The sequence below is a fragment of the Lontra canadensis genome, unplaced genomic scaffold (genome assembly GCF_010015895.1).
Source record: "Lontra canadensis isolate GAN:19392208 unplaced genomic scaffold, GSC_riverotter_1.0 scaffold72, whole genome shotgun sequence".
NCBI lineage: Eukaryota > Metazoa > Chordata > Mammalia > Carnivora > Mustelidae > Lontra > Lontra canadensis.
Genome location: NW_022631066.1, coordinates 1,084,047 through 1,099,397, shown reverse-complemented (window position 1 = coordinate 1,099,397; position 15,351 = coordinate 1,084,047). Strand labels below are relative to the sequence as shown.

At 45.3% G+C, this 15,351-nt stretch overlaps 1 protein-coding gene across 8 annotated transcripts in view; it reads left to right on the top strand.

Moving 5' to 3' along the window:
- The window catches only part of KIAA1217 (KIAA1217 ortholog), a 289,157-nt gene that overhangs the window by 199,254 nt on the left and 74,552 nt on the right, over positions 1 to 15,351 (top strand). The window contains exon 1 of one of the 8 annotated variants that reach the window (XM_032880814.1): positions 7,595 to 7,968. The exons of the other annotated variants lie outside the window; for them this stretch is intronic. The gene's annotated coding sequence lies outside the window, so the exon portion shown is untranslated. Of the gene's footprint in view, positions 1 to 7,594; positions 7,969 to 15,351 lie in introns of those variants that run through there. 8 annotated transcript variants of the gene reach the window in all.

Here is a 15,351-nt window from a genome sequence, read left to right as displayed (position 1 = left end):
TGTGTTGCTACTTCAGAAAATCTAGGATTTTGAGGCTTATTTTTAGCTAGTTACACTTTAAATGTAAACCAGCACCACGTGAAGACTGAGTCATGCTGATCGTGACACACGGACTGAGCGTTACAGGACCCTTGCTTTTTGTTATTTCGTTATTCCTTCTCAGTGACATTCTTAAGAGTCTTTATTGCCCCTGGATATCTTTAATTTTGTTGATATGTCTAGCCTTCCAACTGGAGTTTCATGGTGCTCAGAGATCTGTTTCTGCTACATAGAGCCCACACAGGGGCCCCAGAATCGCCTCTGAAAATCTTGTTTATGGCTGGGGAGGACACCTGTTTTAACTCTCAAGCAGATGTGGCACCTACATAAGGACCAGCAGTGAGCACGTAGAGACTCAAATATCAACCATATGGACAAAACCTATTAGAATTCAGAATGTTTGCTGTGGGTTTCTAGTTGTTCTGCTTTTACTTTTAGACCAGACCCTAGTGATCATTCTGTGTTACCCACAGCCTTCTTCAGGCAGCATTTTTTCGTGTGAGGAAATCAACTGTTGTCCCCAGATGACAAGACAACAAATGTTCACCATCCAACCCCCAGACATGCTTGTAGGTTTCCGACAAGACTACTCAGACACGAGAACTAGGACCTGGTTTTTAAAAATCAACGAGGTGTGATCATGCCTGCCGTTTGTAACTTGGCCCCTGGTCACAGATTCCAGAAGCTTCAGACGTGGAATTCCTTCTGCCTCACCTTTTGGCTGTGGAGCTTGGAATTCTCTGACCATGAGTATAGCTGCTTTGCCATTAAAGGAAAGGAGGGTTGGCTGAGCCCGGCCTGGAGCCCAGCTGCATCCCCCCATCACTTATGGTGAAGAACGGAGAGAGCAGAGCAAGGATCAATGGCTCTAGACTAAACCAAGCCGTAGGGTGGGCTTAGGTCGCTCACTCCTTCCGTATGGTTGCAACGTGCGCGTGGCCGTGAAGGAATTTGATGATAACTGCTGGCATGAGTCAGGGACGCAGCCCCGCCCCTGATGTCATTCGCCTTCCACCGCCAGCCTCCAGATGCGGCCCGGGACAGCCCGCCCCACGGCCCACTCGTTCCCCGCAAACACGCGGAGCAGGGAAGACGTTGGTTGTTGGATCGAGCAGAGGCGCAAAAACCGCAACCACAGAAGTGCGGTGGCCTCCGAGACCGTCCTTAACAGTGCGTTTAAGATCTTAGCCTGTGAAACCAAAGACCGCGGGAGACTCAAAATCTACCCGGGTCAGTTCGCCAGAGCAGTTTAATGAGGACGATGACAATGGCGGTGGTGTCACCCAGGAAGCCCGCTAGACGGAAGTATTGACTTGGAGCTTGGGGGCCCCAGAGCATGTATGGAATACGCGCCTGGCGGGAAGAGCCTGCGTCCAGCTTCTCATTTAGCATCTGGCTGAGCACTCGGGAGGCTCGTGTGTGGACGGAGACTTGTGGTTCTCTGCTGGACCAGAGCGCACCCAGCGTCTGATTCTTCGTATATGGGTGCAGATCACCCTGATCCACTTTAATCACGTGGCTTGTGTTTCCTTACAGAATTAGATAGTAGTTTTTGAAATTTAGTTCCCAAGGGACTGAGCTCACCAGATGGAAGAGGTCTTCTTGCAAAATTATGTGTGCGCTCACAGGGCCTCGTCACTCACAAATGCACAACTCAGAGAGGAGCCGTTCCATCTGGGGACTCTCAGAAGGCACCGGGAACTTCCGGTTCACCAAACCCAGTGGCTTTTTCCCAGTTTCGGGGGCTTTTCCACCTTCCAGTGCACACTGAGATGACTTCTGCGCTTTTTGCTTCTGTCATTCAGTTCTTTCCTTCTTGTGTGTCTTTCGGTTTTACTTACATGGGACAGCTCCCAGATTTGCCTTTATTTTTTTTTTCTTAAGATTTTTTAATTTATTTGACAGACAGAGATCACAAGTAGGCACAGAGGCAGGCAGAGAGAGAGGAGGAAGCAGGCTTCCTGCCGAGCAGAGAGCCCGATGCGTGGCTCGATCCCAGGACCCTGAGATATGACCTGAGCCGAAGGCAGAGGCTTAACCTACTGAGCCACCCAGGCACCCCCAGATTTGCCTTTAGAACAGCCTCCCCAGACCGGGCCCACCATCTTAAATACGTCCTAATACCAAAATCCGTCGCTGACCCCCAGACCTCTCTTATTTCAGCTCTGCCTCTGACACCTAGGAACGGTCTCCTTAGAAACCTTGGATTCTATTTACGCCGCCATTTCTAAATCCCCTGCTTGTGTTCAAACACATCTCAGCCTGCTTCATTCATTAACTCCTCTTCCTCCTGCCCCTCAGTGGTCTCCAGTGTGCTCAGGCGGACTTCACCAGTGCGTGTGTGTGTGTGTGTGTGCATATGAATTTGCTTTTTAAATTTTTTTAATTTTTTTTTAATCTGCATCCTTTCACTTATGGTTTTTATCTTCCTGCTGACTTAACCATTACATCGATGTGGATGACCCTTAAAATTATAACCCCAGCTCTGCCATCTCTCTAGACTTCAAGAGCCCAGTGTTTAACTTCCAAATGGCCATCTCCACATGGGTATTCTTCCAGTGTTTCCATCGTATCCCATTGAAGGAAAAAAAATCGTAATCCTTTTTTTTTTTTTCTCCTCCGAAGTCCCTTTCCTTCTTGCTTTTTCTGTTTAGGCAAGGTAGAGTGATGTTGATGGGGGGGGGGCATTTCAACAAGTTGGGAAGAAGAGATTTAAAAAGTTGAGTTATCGGTGATTGTTTGATTGCCTAACTCCTGTCTCTCAACACTTCCCCAGCCACCCGAACTGGTCCAGGCCATCCGGGAAGGCCTCTTACAGATGACCCTTCTGCCATGGGCTGCACTGTGATAGCTCTTCTCACAAAAGCTAACTCTTATGAGCATTTACTAAGCACTCTTATGAGTGATCTCATTTAACCCCGCAAGACAACATTTTGAGGCAGTATTGGTTGGTATATGCCCTCCTCTTGACAGCTCAGAAAACCGTTGCTTAAGTATGTTAAGAAATTTGCCCAAGACCACACAGCTAGTGAGCGCCAAGCTGAGATTTGAACCCAGGCAGGTAGGCTCTGGATCCCCGGCTCTTAGCAACACTAGTGATCAGTCATGCAATAGCCTTTATTCGGGTTCCCACCTCTGCATACCCTAGTCCAACCATTGCTTCCCAAGCCATCCCCCTAAGCCCACCATCCCCCCACACAAAGAATAGCAACTCATGGATGGTATCATCCACAAACCAACACCCAAGCAGAGTTACCTCACAGTTCTTACTGCGGTTATCTAAAATTCCCTCTCCCTCCCCACAGATCTGCCTTTCAAAATCACTTCCATCTAACATCCAACAGGACAATTGCCTGATTCCTTCAATAAACCGCTGGTCTGAAAAAAAAAAAAAAAAAAAAGGTGGGCAGACACTGTCCAGTTTCCCAGGTCACGTCTATACCATAACAACCAAATGCCTCGTGGGCGCCATGTTGGGATCCTGACTGGAACAACCCGCTGTCAAAGACATCGATGAAAGTCTGTGGGAAATTTAAACATGTGTTGGGAATCAGGTGATTGGGGCACCTGGGTGGCTCAGTCAGTTAAGCGTCTGACTCTTGGTTTCAGCTCAGGTCGTGACCTTGCGGTTGTGGGATCGAGCCCCGTGTTGGGCTCTGTGCTCAGTGTGGCATCTGCTTCAGATTCTTTCTCCCTCTCTCTCTGCCCTTCTTCACCCATTCTCTCTCTCTCTCTCTCTCAAGTACAGAAAACCTTTAAAGAAAAAAGGAATCAGGTGATGTTAAGGGATAACTGGTCATTCCATTGGGTATAGTAATGGCTTGGTGGTTATGTTTTGTGACATGAATCATGCCAAGTATTTACAGGCTAAATGGCATGATGAATGGGATTTGCTTAAAATACCCCAGCAGAGTAATCCAAAAAAGCCGATACAGGTGAAACAAAATCAGTGAACCGCTGAAAAATGCCGGTGGATGATGGGAGTTCTCAGATCATTTTCTCTTCTGTTTCCAAATGGCTGAAAATCTCCGTATTGAGATGTTAAAACATAAAAACTAAAAGACCACCTCCTTGACGAAGATTCCCATAAGGCTTTGGCAGAATTCATCTTTCTTGTCCATCCAGGGGCACGTGGCATGTTGTCCTAGTGTTAGAAAACATTCAGATGCCTATGCATCTCGTCCGCAAGACTGTAAATTCTCCAAAGGCGCAGACCATCTTGTGTCCATCTTTGTACCCCTCCTGAAGCCAGCCACGATGTCTCACCCACGGTGAGCGTAAACCCAGCACGCATGGACCCCTCTGTCACCGTAGTGCCGCAATTCCTGTATTACGCATTTTCTGCCATTAATGAGAACCCACTGTAAAAATACCTCTGTTCTCATCACCACAGAGAGCTGCGCTTCTCCTGGTTTATTTTTGTCATGTGGACACTTTGAATCTTGAAAGTGATCATTTTCCCTCTTTGTGTTGCTACTCTAAAGCTTAGAATTAAATGTGTGGCCCGCCCACAACAACCGCGCAGGCATTCACCACATGTGTTTTGTGTGTTGGCCACGTTCCTGGCCTCCCTTTTTGATTTTTCCACTTTCGACTTCTTGTCAGATGCTCCGCTGTGACTTTTGGGAGGGAGGGGGGCAAAATGGTAATAATTTCCGTGAATTCTGTTCATTTCTCTGTGGAACCAGGCAGGGCGCAAGTGGTATTCATTCTAGACCATTGTTTTTCTGGATGTAAGATAACAGCCTTTTTGTGTCTTCACAGCAGGCAATGTGTTAACTACTTTACATACTGATTAGCCAATAACTCTGCCAAGGAGGTAACTGACTCCATTTTTATCGATGACGCAGCTGAGGCCCGTGAGTCTTTCCGAGGCCCACCCAGCTGGTAAATGTCAGGCACTGGATTTGAACCCAGTTCTCTCTGACTCTCTGCATTCAGCTGTAGCCTCCCTTCCTTGGCATTTCTGTTAAAGCTTTTTAAGTTTTGATATGATGCTCCTGATGAGATTTTGGAACCCGCTAAATATCCTTCCTTTTTCTTTTCTTTCTTTTCTTAAGTTTCTTCCACTTCTTAACCCTGTTAGGTGTCTGTTTCATGGCATTTTTTTAATGTTTGACTTTGTCTTGTTCCCTTTTCGACCTGGCTAAAAAGATACCTTCACCCTCATCCCCCCCAAAAATGGAAGAAGAACACGTATATGTCTTTTAGTATGTACGTCTGAAATGGTCATGTCTTGGAGCTCTTTTATCCATGGGGCAGCGTTCTGGTTGAGAGGAAGACTTTGGGATTTGGAGAGGGATGAAGTAATCCTATAGAAATGGAAGAGAAGAGGGGCGCCTGGGTGGTCCAGTCGGTTAAGCACCTGTTTTCAGCTCAGGTCATGATCCCAGGGTCTGGGGATCGAGTCCCACAGATGGCTCCCTGCTCAGCAGTGTTTCTCCCACTTCCTCTGCCCCTCCGCCTGCTTGTGCTCTCTCTCTCTCCCCCTCTCTCTCTCTAATAAATAAAAAACAAAAGGAAGAGAATCCTATAGAAATGGAAGCTTCCAGAAATACTCCTAACAAATCCTCTTTCAGTCATTCAGGGTTCTCCTCCATGACCCACCACCAGCAACTGTGATATTGACTGACATTCAAAATAATACCAACCCCAGGCCAGGCCCTCGCTTCCATTCATTCTCATTTGATTTCCAGAACAAGCACCTGTGAGGGGAATTCTTGTTATCCCCTGTTTCAGATGTGGAAGCTGAAGATCAGAGAGGTTAGGGAACTTGCTTGAAGCCACATAGCTGTTCTGTGGTAGAACTGGATTGGGAGCTCAGCAGGCCAACCCCAAGAACTGGCCTTCTTGTTCACTCTGGTGGTCATGACTGTCCTTCCCCACTCCGCTGCCTTCATCATCGGTGTCCATGTGCCACCCAAGTGTGAAGACCTAACTCAAAGGCTTCATCAAGACTTCCTTACCTCCTTGCTTTTCCAAGCTTCTCTGAACCTCCCCAGGACCTCACCGGTCTGCCTCCCTCCCTTGCTCTACTGACGTTTTCCTGCCTGCCATGGACCCGCCTTCAGTTCCTTTTAAATCCCTACTTTCTGCAGGGGTGAAGTTCCCATTCTGTTCATCTTCCTGCTCCCTGTGTTTCCCTCTAACAATGAGGAAGTTCTCATTAATTGTCTGGATGAAAAAGGGGTTCACTCGAGGACTTCCCCTATCGCAAATTTTCAGTGGATCCCCTCTTTGCGGAGATCAGTACAATTATTTGTAAATATTAATATGAACATTTGGAGTCTGCAGCACATTCCTGAGCTTATCTCAGTGGTAGTTCCTGACCAAACTAAGAAATAAGCATATCCGTCTGTCCCAAAAAATCCCCCTACTATCAGTATAATTTTACAGTAGTTGGTAACCCTCAAGTTTAAGATGAGAGTAACGGATGGGTCGGGTTGAAACAAGTGATTGTCAGAAAAGGGGCACCTGGGTGGCTCAGTGGGTTAAGCCTCTGCGTTTGGCTCAGATCGTGATCTCAGGGTCCTGGGATCGAGCCCCGCATCGGGCTCTCTGCTAAGCAGGGAGCCTGTTCCCCCCTCTCTCTCTGTCTGCTTTGATCTCTGTCTGTCAAATGAATAAATAAAATCTTTAAAAAAAGAAAGAAAAAGAAAAGCTTACTTATCTGCTTTTTAAAACTTTCTTCTCAGGAGTTAAATTCAAGTGTGGTACAAAGTTTAAGCTAATTCTGGATACCAAATTGAAGAAGACAGATCTTGTTTTGCTGTATGTATAACTCAGTAGGACAAATCTTAACCCGTAGGTTGCGTTTAGTCGGTGTTTCCTGTTGGATACTCCAAGTACTCCAGATTATTCAAAGTAGAACTGAGAATTCTAGACCAGTTAACCTAGCTCCAGGGTTCACTGGTTCACTCACCCAACCATCATGTCCCCTTCCCTCCTCTGATTCTGGCTCTTGTGCAAGATTCTGGAGATACAATGGTGAACGAGTGTGGTCACTGCCCTCACCAATCTTCAAATCCAGCAGAAGGTCCGAAGTCAGTAATCCACAAGTTCGAACATGAAATCAGTCGTGATACAGACATCTGGATGTTTCCACATCAGATTCAGGCTCTGTGAAATCCTTGCCTCCGTTCCATTACTTGCTCGAGTTAAAACAATGGAACTTACTTGAGTGATGTATCTAATTATGCCCTCTTCATATCATACTTCTCTGACAGGCAAAAAGATGTTTACGTTACCACTGGTAAGGAATTACTCTTCTTGAAATGATTAGCGAGGCAAACGCATTAGAATACAGTGGCTCTCCAGAACACGGGAGATATTTTCTTCTTCCCTGGCTGCTTCCAGTTAGACTTTATTTTATTTTCCAAGAAGCAAAAAAGGGTAATATATGCACATCTGATAGGCAGCTTCTAAGTGATACAAATCTCATCTTTCCTGCCTTGTGGCCGCTTGCCTTTCCTTACACTTTTTTTTTTTTTTTGTCATTGAGAGGTTATGACAACATGAGCCATATTGTATTTATAAACATCACGTGTTTCCTTGATATGGCTTGCAGTTTCTGCCAGACGGAACACATGGAAGAAACATTTCTCGTTAGCTCAGCATTGGTTTTAGTTATGCTGATTTCCGGGACAGGAAAAATGCCTTCCCACTCGGATTTAACTTTCATAGAGTAGAAACAAAACCTCTGAATGTCCGTGAAATGGTTTTAACAAGGGTGGATACTGCTCCTTTAAACCACATATTTTGACTAAAAGCTTCCTTCTGTTTAAAAAAAAAAAAAAAAAAATCCAAGCCTTGCATTTAGTCACCATAAAGACAGGCAGAGCTGGAAATCTTCGAGAGATGGGTAGTTTGAAGGTCCCTGCAAGTCTAGAAAGTTTCTTCTAGAAGAAAAAGGGTCACGGAAGATGTAAGGTAAGAACTATACCTTTGTAACAAAATACAATTTTCCAGCTGTTTTTGTCATGCTGTGGGACATTTGCCTTCAACTGAGACAGATCTGTATTTCAGTTCAGTGAGGAATTAAAATACCAGGTTTTTAATTTTCACTTCGTAACGCACTGCTTAGGAGGAAACTTCTTTGTGATTGGTGATAGTCTGTTTCTTAAAAGCCATTTAAATTACGTTCGGCTGTCTTCCATCTGTAAATCCTACGATCTAGTTTGTGTAACCTTATAATTTGAAAAGGATTTAAGGTGTCCACATTATCTGCTAGTACAGATCTCAGTGATGTATGTGTTTTGTGACCATTTTCAGTGTTTTCATGAAGATGTTGACTTGCATTTAGTTTCTGGGACAGATGTAGAAAATTTGAAGATGTGCTAACAGTGGGAGGGGGACCTGAGTGTGTGTCCTTCCACATCTTAAGGAAAATTATTTTCTTAAGGAAAATTATCTGTTGCTTTTTTCCTAGTGAAAAACACTTCAGATTTTAAGTTACAAATAGCTTCTGTGTCTCAGTTTTGACTTCTTTGAAAAAAAGGTCTTTGTAAGCTTTAAGAGTTACATTTAAAACTTCTACAGTTTTACATAACAGATATAATCCTATTTTGTCAGGCTTAATGACTGCTTGAAAAAAGGCTTGGCAGAAATTATATGTACTTGAGATGACTTTTATCTTATTGTTGCAATGGTAAAGTCACAATTTTGCATTTTTTAAAAAGGATTTCAGTAGAGCAGTGTCCTCTTAAATCAAGTGTGTTTCCCTTTAAAGGTTCGTGGATCTGCTTATCCATATCCCTGTGGGTATCTTTATCCCAATTTGGAGATGAGTTTATGTGCATGAAAAAGTTGCTACCTAATGTGGTCTCAATAATATATATTATTATATATATAATAATATATATTATTTCGGGGCGCCTGGATGGCTCAGTGGGTTAAAGCCTCTGCCTTCAGCTCAGGCAATGATTCCAGGGTCCTAGGATGGAGCCCCGAATAGGGCTTTCCGCTCAGCAGGGATCCTGCTTCCCTTCCTCTCTCTCTGCCTGCCTCTCTGCCTGCTTGTGATCTCTCTGTCAAATAAGTAAATAAAATCTTTTTAAAAAATAATATATATTATTTCATGTAGTCCTCAGAATAATTCGTAGGTACAATTAGACCCATTTTTTGATTGGAAAACTGAGGCCAAGAAATTAAATAACGAGACCACACCCTAGCAGGGAGCAAAGCCAGAGTTCAAACCCAGGCTGACTTTTACTAGTGGCCAAGAGCTCCGAGTCTGGAGTCAGATACAGACGACTTAGTTTGAAAGTAGTAATTACACATCAGCAATGCTTTTTTGACCTAAGAGAAGTTATTTTGTACACTTTTGAATGTTTTTTTTGTTTGGTTTGGTTTGTTTTTTTTTGTTGTTGGTGGTGGTTGGTTGGTTGGTTGGTTGGGATGGGTAGCATCCAAAACTAGTATCAGACTGGTTGTCTTTTCGGAGACTTGTGACAACTTCCTCAGTGAAATGAAAACAGTAAACAGTAGATAGTGTGGGGAGAGTTTCAGGCAAACTGCCCTTTCCTCCTTGCTCCTTCCTTCTTTGTTCGTGTGCTGTGTCACTTGAAAACTGTTTTCATGGCCCTGGAGCGGGGAGTGTATTCGTGAGCTTGCTCTGGAAGTGAGAAAATGTGTTTGAATGGAGAACTGTCTGCGTGTCAGGCTGCCGCCTGTGCGGCTTTCGGCAGAGTGGTTGGGGGAGGACGGAGAGAACAGGGAATAACGTTGAAGGGTTCCGGAGTCAGCACAGCCAGCGGAGCTCCCTCAGCCCCAGGGACTGGGGCTCTCCTCCCCTGCCTCCTGGACACCGAGGCATCCACTGGGCCACAGAAATACCCAGTGATTTGTGGTGCGAAGTGATTACTGCCAAGGATGTCAACAGGCGATGTAAGGGCTCATTGCAGCCCTGCACTTGGGCTTGAGGACCAACACAGCTAGCGTCCAGCCCCATTTCTGCCCAAATCCAGGGCTGGCGAACCAGCCAACTCAATTGAAGGTCTGTTGAAACAGGACCATCCTTTAGCAGGCAGTGGGGTCCTTTCCAAAGAGTTCTGTGCGGGTGCTGGAGAGTGTGGGAGAGGCCTCCCCCACATTCCCCGCCCTTTGATATCCAAACCACATCCCTTCCCTTGTCTCATGTAAATAGAGATGTTGGCGGAAATTGCCTTTGACTGGGAGCATATGTCCTGGTATTTTCAGGTTGCAACACTTGCCCCTTCATGCTGTTTCCTTCCTGGGGTTTTGCCTTTCTGTCTTCTCTGTGGGTCCCCATCGGGGTAACCCCGACTCTAGGAAATTGTCTCTGATCCTGTCCACGCAGCCTCCCCCACCCCCACGATCTTGCCCTAGAGAGGCTTCCAGACAACTGTTCTTCTCTTGACACTTTTTCTAAAATTTCTCAGGTGAGTATCTGTTACTTTATTTAAAATTCTGGGAGGCGGGTAGCACATGTTAGTTTTTTACAGGGAAGACAAATGTTTTTAAGGTACGTAGCAACTGGTGGTAAGATGTTTTCCTCTCTGCCCTGCTTCTCTCCCCATCAGGTTAGCGATTACTTTGCTGGCGCGTAATTGGCAGGAGCGAGACTCTGTCTGCTGCTGGACATTTGCGACAGAGGAGGTAGCTGGTAGCTGGTGCAGCCTCAAGAAATAAGCCTGACTTATTTAGAATCGTGAGGTTTGGGACGCCTGGGTGGCTCAGTTGTTTAAGCAGCTGCCTTCAGCTCGGGTCGTGATCCCGGTATCCTGGGATCGAGTCCCACATCGGGCTCCTTGCTTGGCAGGGAGCCTGCCTCTCCCTCTGCCTCTGCCTGCCACTCTATCTGCCTGTGCTCACTCTCGCTCCTCTCTCTCTGACAAATAAATAAATAAAATCTTAAAAAAAAAAAGAATCGTGAGGTTTCAGAGGTGGAAAGAGGGTCCTTATGCATCTTCTTTTATCATCTTTCACCTGTCTGTGAGACAAGACTCAGGAGGCCTAGCATGGTTGGAATGACTTGGGTGACAAGGTCACAAAATAAGGGAGGAACAAAGATAGGGCTGGAGCCCAAGCCACCTGTCCCTGAGGCCAGGTCTCTGTCCATCTCCATTGCTTCCCTGCTTTTCATTCTGGCCCCTCTGTGTCCTACCTGATTGATTTGGGAAAACGTTGTCTGTCCGACCTCTCGTCGCCAGCCACCACTGTGGATGCATAGAGCTCGGCCTCACCTCATCTCCACGGCGGTGCGTGTCTACAGTGGGAGCAGAGCTTATTAATTGGAAATGCATGGGCCTGGACCAAAAATAAATGGATTTTGAACTAACCAGATTTAGATGATCCAATATTTTTATTGAAGGAGACTAAGCCATCAAGTCAACTGAAAAACAGCAGCTGCTTCAAATTACAAGATGCTTTGAATAAAACAATACATACTGGCTTAAAAGGCTTGTGTAGGATTATAGCATTATTTTTAAAAGTCAGCCTCTTTGCTAAGGAAAATGGCTCCTGCCATGACCCTGTTTGAAACGTTAATGTTTTACTGCTCAGACCACTTCCAATGCTGGTTTTCACTCAGAACCTGTGGTTTTCGGTGATACCTAGAAAAACAGGTTTTTAAAATTTTAATAATTAATTATATGATGTCTTCATGAGCATTAGAGAAGTAAGTGGCACAAAGAACTTGAGAGTTAATGAATACTATTGCTTCATCTCAGTAAGTAAAGGAAAAATAAAGAAAAGCATTAAATGGGTAATAGCAGTGCGAGGAAATGGCCAAAGTGGGGGATAATAGTATCTTGTTATTGAGTGAAGTGTAAAGACCCAGGCTTTAAGATAAAAGACCGGTCAGGGGCTTGTGAAGACTGAGCAAAATGTCACTAACGATTGTGTCATTGAGAAAAATGAGCCATTTCGATGTCAGAATCAAAACTAATTCTTGTTTAAGGGTTCTCGAGAACTCCAGCACTTTCTTTTTGGGCACAAAAGAAAAAATGTTCATTGAAACATTTCTGTGCAGATTTATTTATCTGAGGCCTGTCCCCACAAAAGGTGTGAGGACCCAGCGTGCGTTTGTAGCTGGAGGGTGCCTTCTCATGGTTGGGGCAGCGCTCCCTCCATATTCCTGAAATACAGAAAATATGTTTCCCTCAGTTGGTTGATCGATGTGTGCACCTGATTTCTTTCTTTACATTTTTTTCCTTTTCCTGTGAAATCCAAGTTCATGCCCTTCCTGATTTAACACTGAATCTGGACATTTTCACTTGCCCTTGATATCACAGGAGGGGCTGCCAAACAAAAACCCAGACGACAATAAGACGTCGTAACGATGTCGGTGATGAGGTAATTCGGGATGAGCTTGACCTTCGGTGCATGTTTTTTATAAGGCACTGGCCTCCGAAGCGATGGGTGTCACGGTCAAGGTCTGATCACTTCGTCTAGGATGAGAGCATCAAGGACTGCTCCTCCCACTGACTTACCAAGAAGGAAGGCGACGGATAGAACATTCCGTCCATGGCGGACTCCTCACAGGAGGGACTGAGGGAACATTCTGGATACATATCTACACAGTGGATACCATCTTTGCTCGCCTTTAAAAGCAAATCTAAAAATATATTTCCTAGCAGCTGTGTAACGGCAAAACAAAAAACTCTGCTCCAGCAGCGCAAATTACTTACCAGATATCTCCAGGGTTCCGATCTTAATGCTTCAGAAATTTCCTTTAGATTTTATTGTATATATTTAGACCAAGGAGCCTATTAGCTTGCGATCTGGGAGAACCTCTGCGTTCTCATGAAAATGAGAAATGCGCCACTGCTGGCAACCTAAGGCTATAATTATGTTAATCTGACCATTTTAAGGCTGAAATATGTTGTTTTAAAATGTTTCTGTATTTTTATTATTCGTAACAATGATCTGAAGAAATTTCGTGAAATGCTAATAAGTTTCTATTCAGTATCGCTCTCTGTGACTAGAGCATGAGAATGAGTCAAATGTGGCATTCTGATATTTTTTTAATTTTGACGGAAAATTTTTATCCAGAGATAATGTGTTTCTATAGATAGTGCATTGTAATAATATAAGAACCACCCAGACCTTTTTTTTGCATTTTAGATGTAGATACAGTGAACGTATGTATAAGGCCATCTCGACATAAAAGTTCAGTAACAGCATTTCTACATTTACATTAAATCACACTTTGCAAAAATAAGTGGATAAATAAATAAATCGCCACACTTTGCGATATTAAAAAAAAAAAAAAAAAAGAGGGAGAGAGAGAAAGAAAAGCCAGAAACAATTTTTTGAGCACTACAGCAAGGTAGATGTTTTTCTATCAAGGAACTATGCTAAAGCACACAGATTTTGCTCTTTTTAATATAAATTTGGGGCAGGACTAGAGTGGACAGTGTAACTGAAATTCAAAGAGCATCCAGAAACATGTGTTCAGCCTTACCCTCACCAACCAAAACTTCTGTTCTGGCACTAGGCATGTTTCATTCCTAGAGAGAGGCACTCCCAGGTGGTAAGACGGGAAAGGAAGAAGGACCTGACGCAGAGATGTGGGTCATCGCCCATACCATAGTTTTTAGAAGTAATTGACATTTGAGTATACTTGTCATATCCATATAAAGTGGACTGGAAATCTTTTATCTAGACTGACCTGGCTTCAGAATCGCCAATTCATTTAGGAATGGGAATGAGGAAAAGCACTTTCTTGCATGGGAGCCCACAGCCTATATCTGAACCTTTTTCTCAAGGATATGTCTTTGGAATATAATACAGCATGGCTTTCCTGCTTTCAGAATCCACTCTTTCTTCCCGTGAGCTCTTAGCATCTCAAAAGGAGAGGGTGTCATTCTCATCACATTCCTATGAATATATTAAAGTGAGTATTATCCATTCTATTCATTTTGTTCTCATTTGAGTGAGCCCATGAACGCCTGTGGGCGATTTTCCTGAGAACCCTGCTGGTCACTATTCTCTGCATGCGAAGTCATGTAAGAATAATTCAGCTCACTTGGTGTTCACAGAACTGGGAGGGTGGGCATCGCAGAACTGGGAGGGTGGGCACAGAAGGTATTCCTGAAGCCACAAAACAGCAGAACCAGAGGCTCAGAAAAGTCCAGAGAGAGCCACGGTCACGGCGGTGAGACCACAAATAAGGAACTCCTCAGAGGAGAAACCGTCTTTTCTTTTCTTCATCCAGCGCTCGTCCCTCCACAACCCCTCACCTTCCTTGGCCACCATGGTGGGGAGCAGTGCTGATGGAAGAGGAAATTCTGGGAGGAGGCAGCCGGTTTGTTGAGTGCAGTCCATTGAAGAAGTTGACATTGAAGGTCATCAGAATGAAGCCAGTGTCTCGGGGTGCGGGCACGTGTTGTAAGAAACTCCTTCTGTCTCTTTATTGATCCATGTCTTCCCATCCTCTCTGGAAGAAACTGGGTCCCCATGTCGCTTTTCAAAGAAGGAAGACAAGTAAGAGAAAGGGAATACAAAGAAGACGACGACTGCGGCTGGCCCGGCCCGTGGGGGGAGATGGGCCCTTTTGGAGTCTGCCTGGAGCCTCTGTCTCCTTGACATGAGCTGGAAGCTCTGGCTGCCGAGTCATGAGCTTTGAGAGTCTCCGCAGGTGACAGAACATCTTCTTCACCAGCTTTACTTCTTATGCGGCAGAGGATTCTTTCCTTCCCGTGTTTTGGGTAGGGGGACAACTAGATTGTGCCCGCCCCCTGGCCGGAGGTGGGCACTTGGTCACCTGGATGGTGATTTCTTGGACGTGGGGTCACCGAGCTGGTAGCCCTACATTTGTTTCTTGGGAGCTACCCAGATTCAGGAGTGCAGGGCTGCCCTCGAGGGGAGGAGTGCTCCAAGTCCTGCCATCCTGGGGACACGGGGTGGGGGGGAAGCAGATCTCATGTCCGAGAAGCAGGTTGCTGGCAGTGTTGGAAGCGAGTAGGGAAGCAGTGGCTGGCTAACCTCCCCCAGCTGTCGGGCAGGGCAAGGCCGGGCAGGGCGGGGGCGGAGAGGCCTGCCAAGCCTAGCCTTGGGGTATGCACGACTCCCGAACTGCTTGTCTGGGAAGCTGTCATTTCTCCAAATAAGGAGAAGTGGTGGTTTTGCTGACCATCTCAGATTTTCGAGCCGTGTCCACTGGCTTGCTGGCTGGCTGACTGGGTATTTGAACTGAAAACACAAAAGTATTCCTTTGAAATGGAGCACTCTTGTGGGGCTCACGGCTGTCCTGGCATCATCATGTGGAAGGTGGTGGTTCCCCACTTTGGTAGATCACCTTAGGAGGGTCTGGTCTAGGTTACTATTCTCTTGTGTCTCTGTAACCTT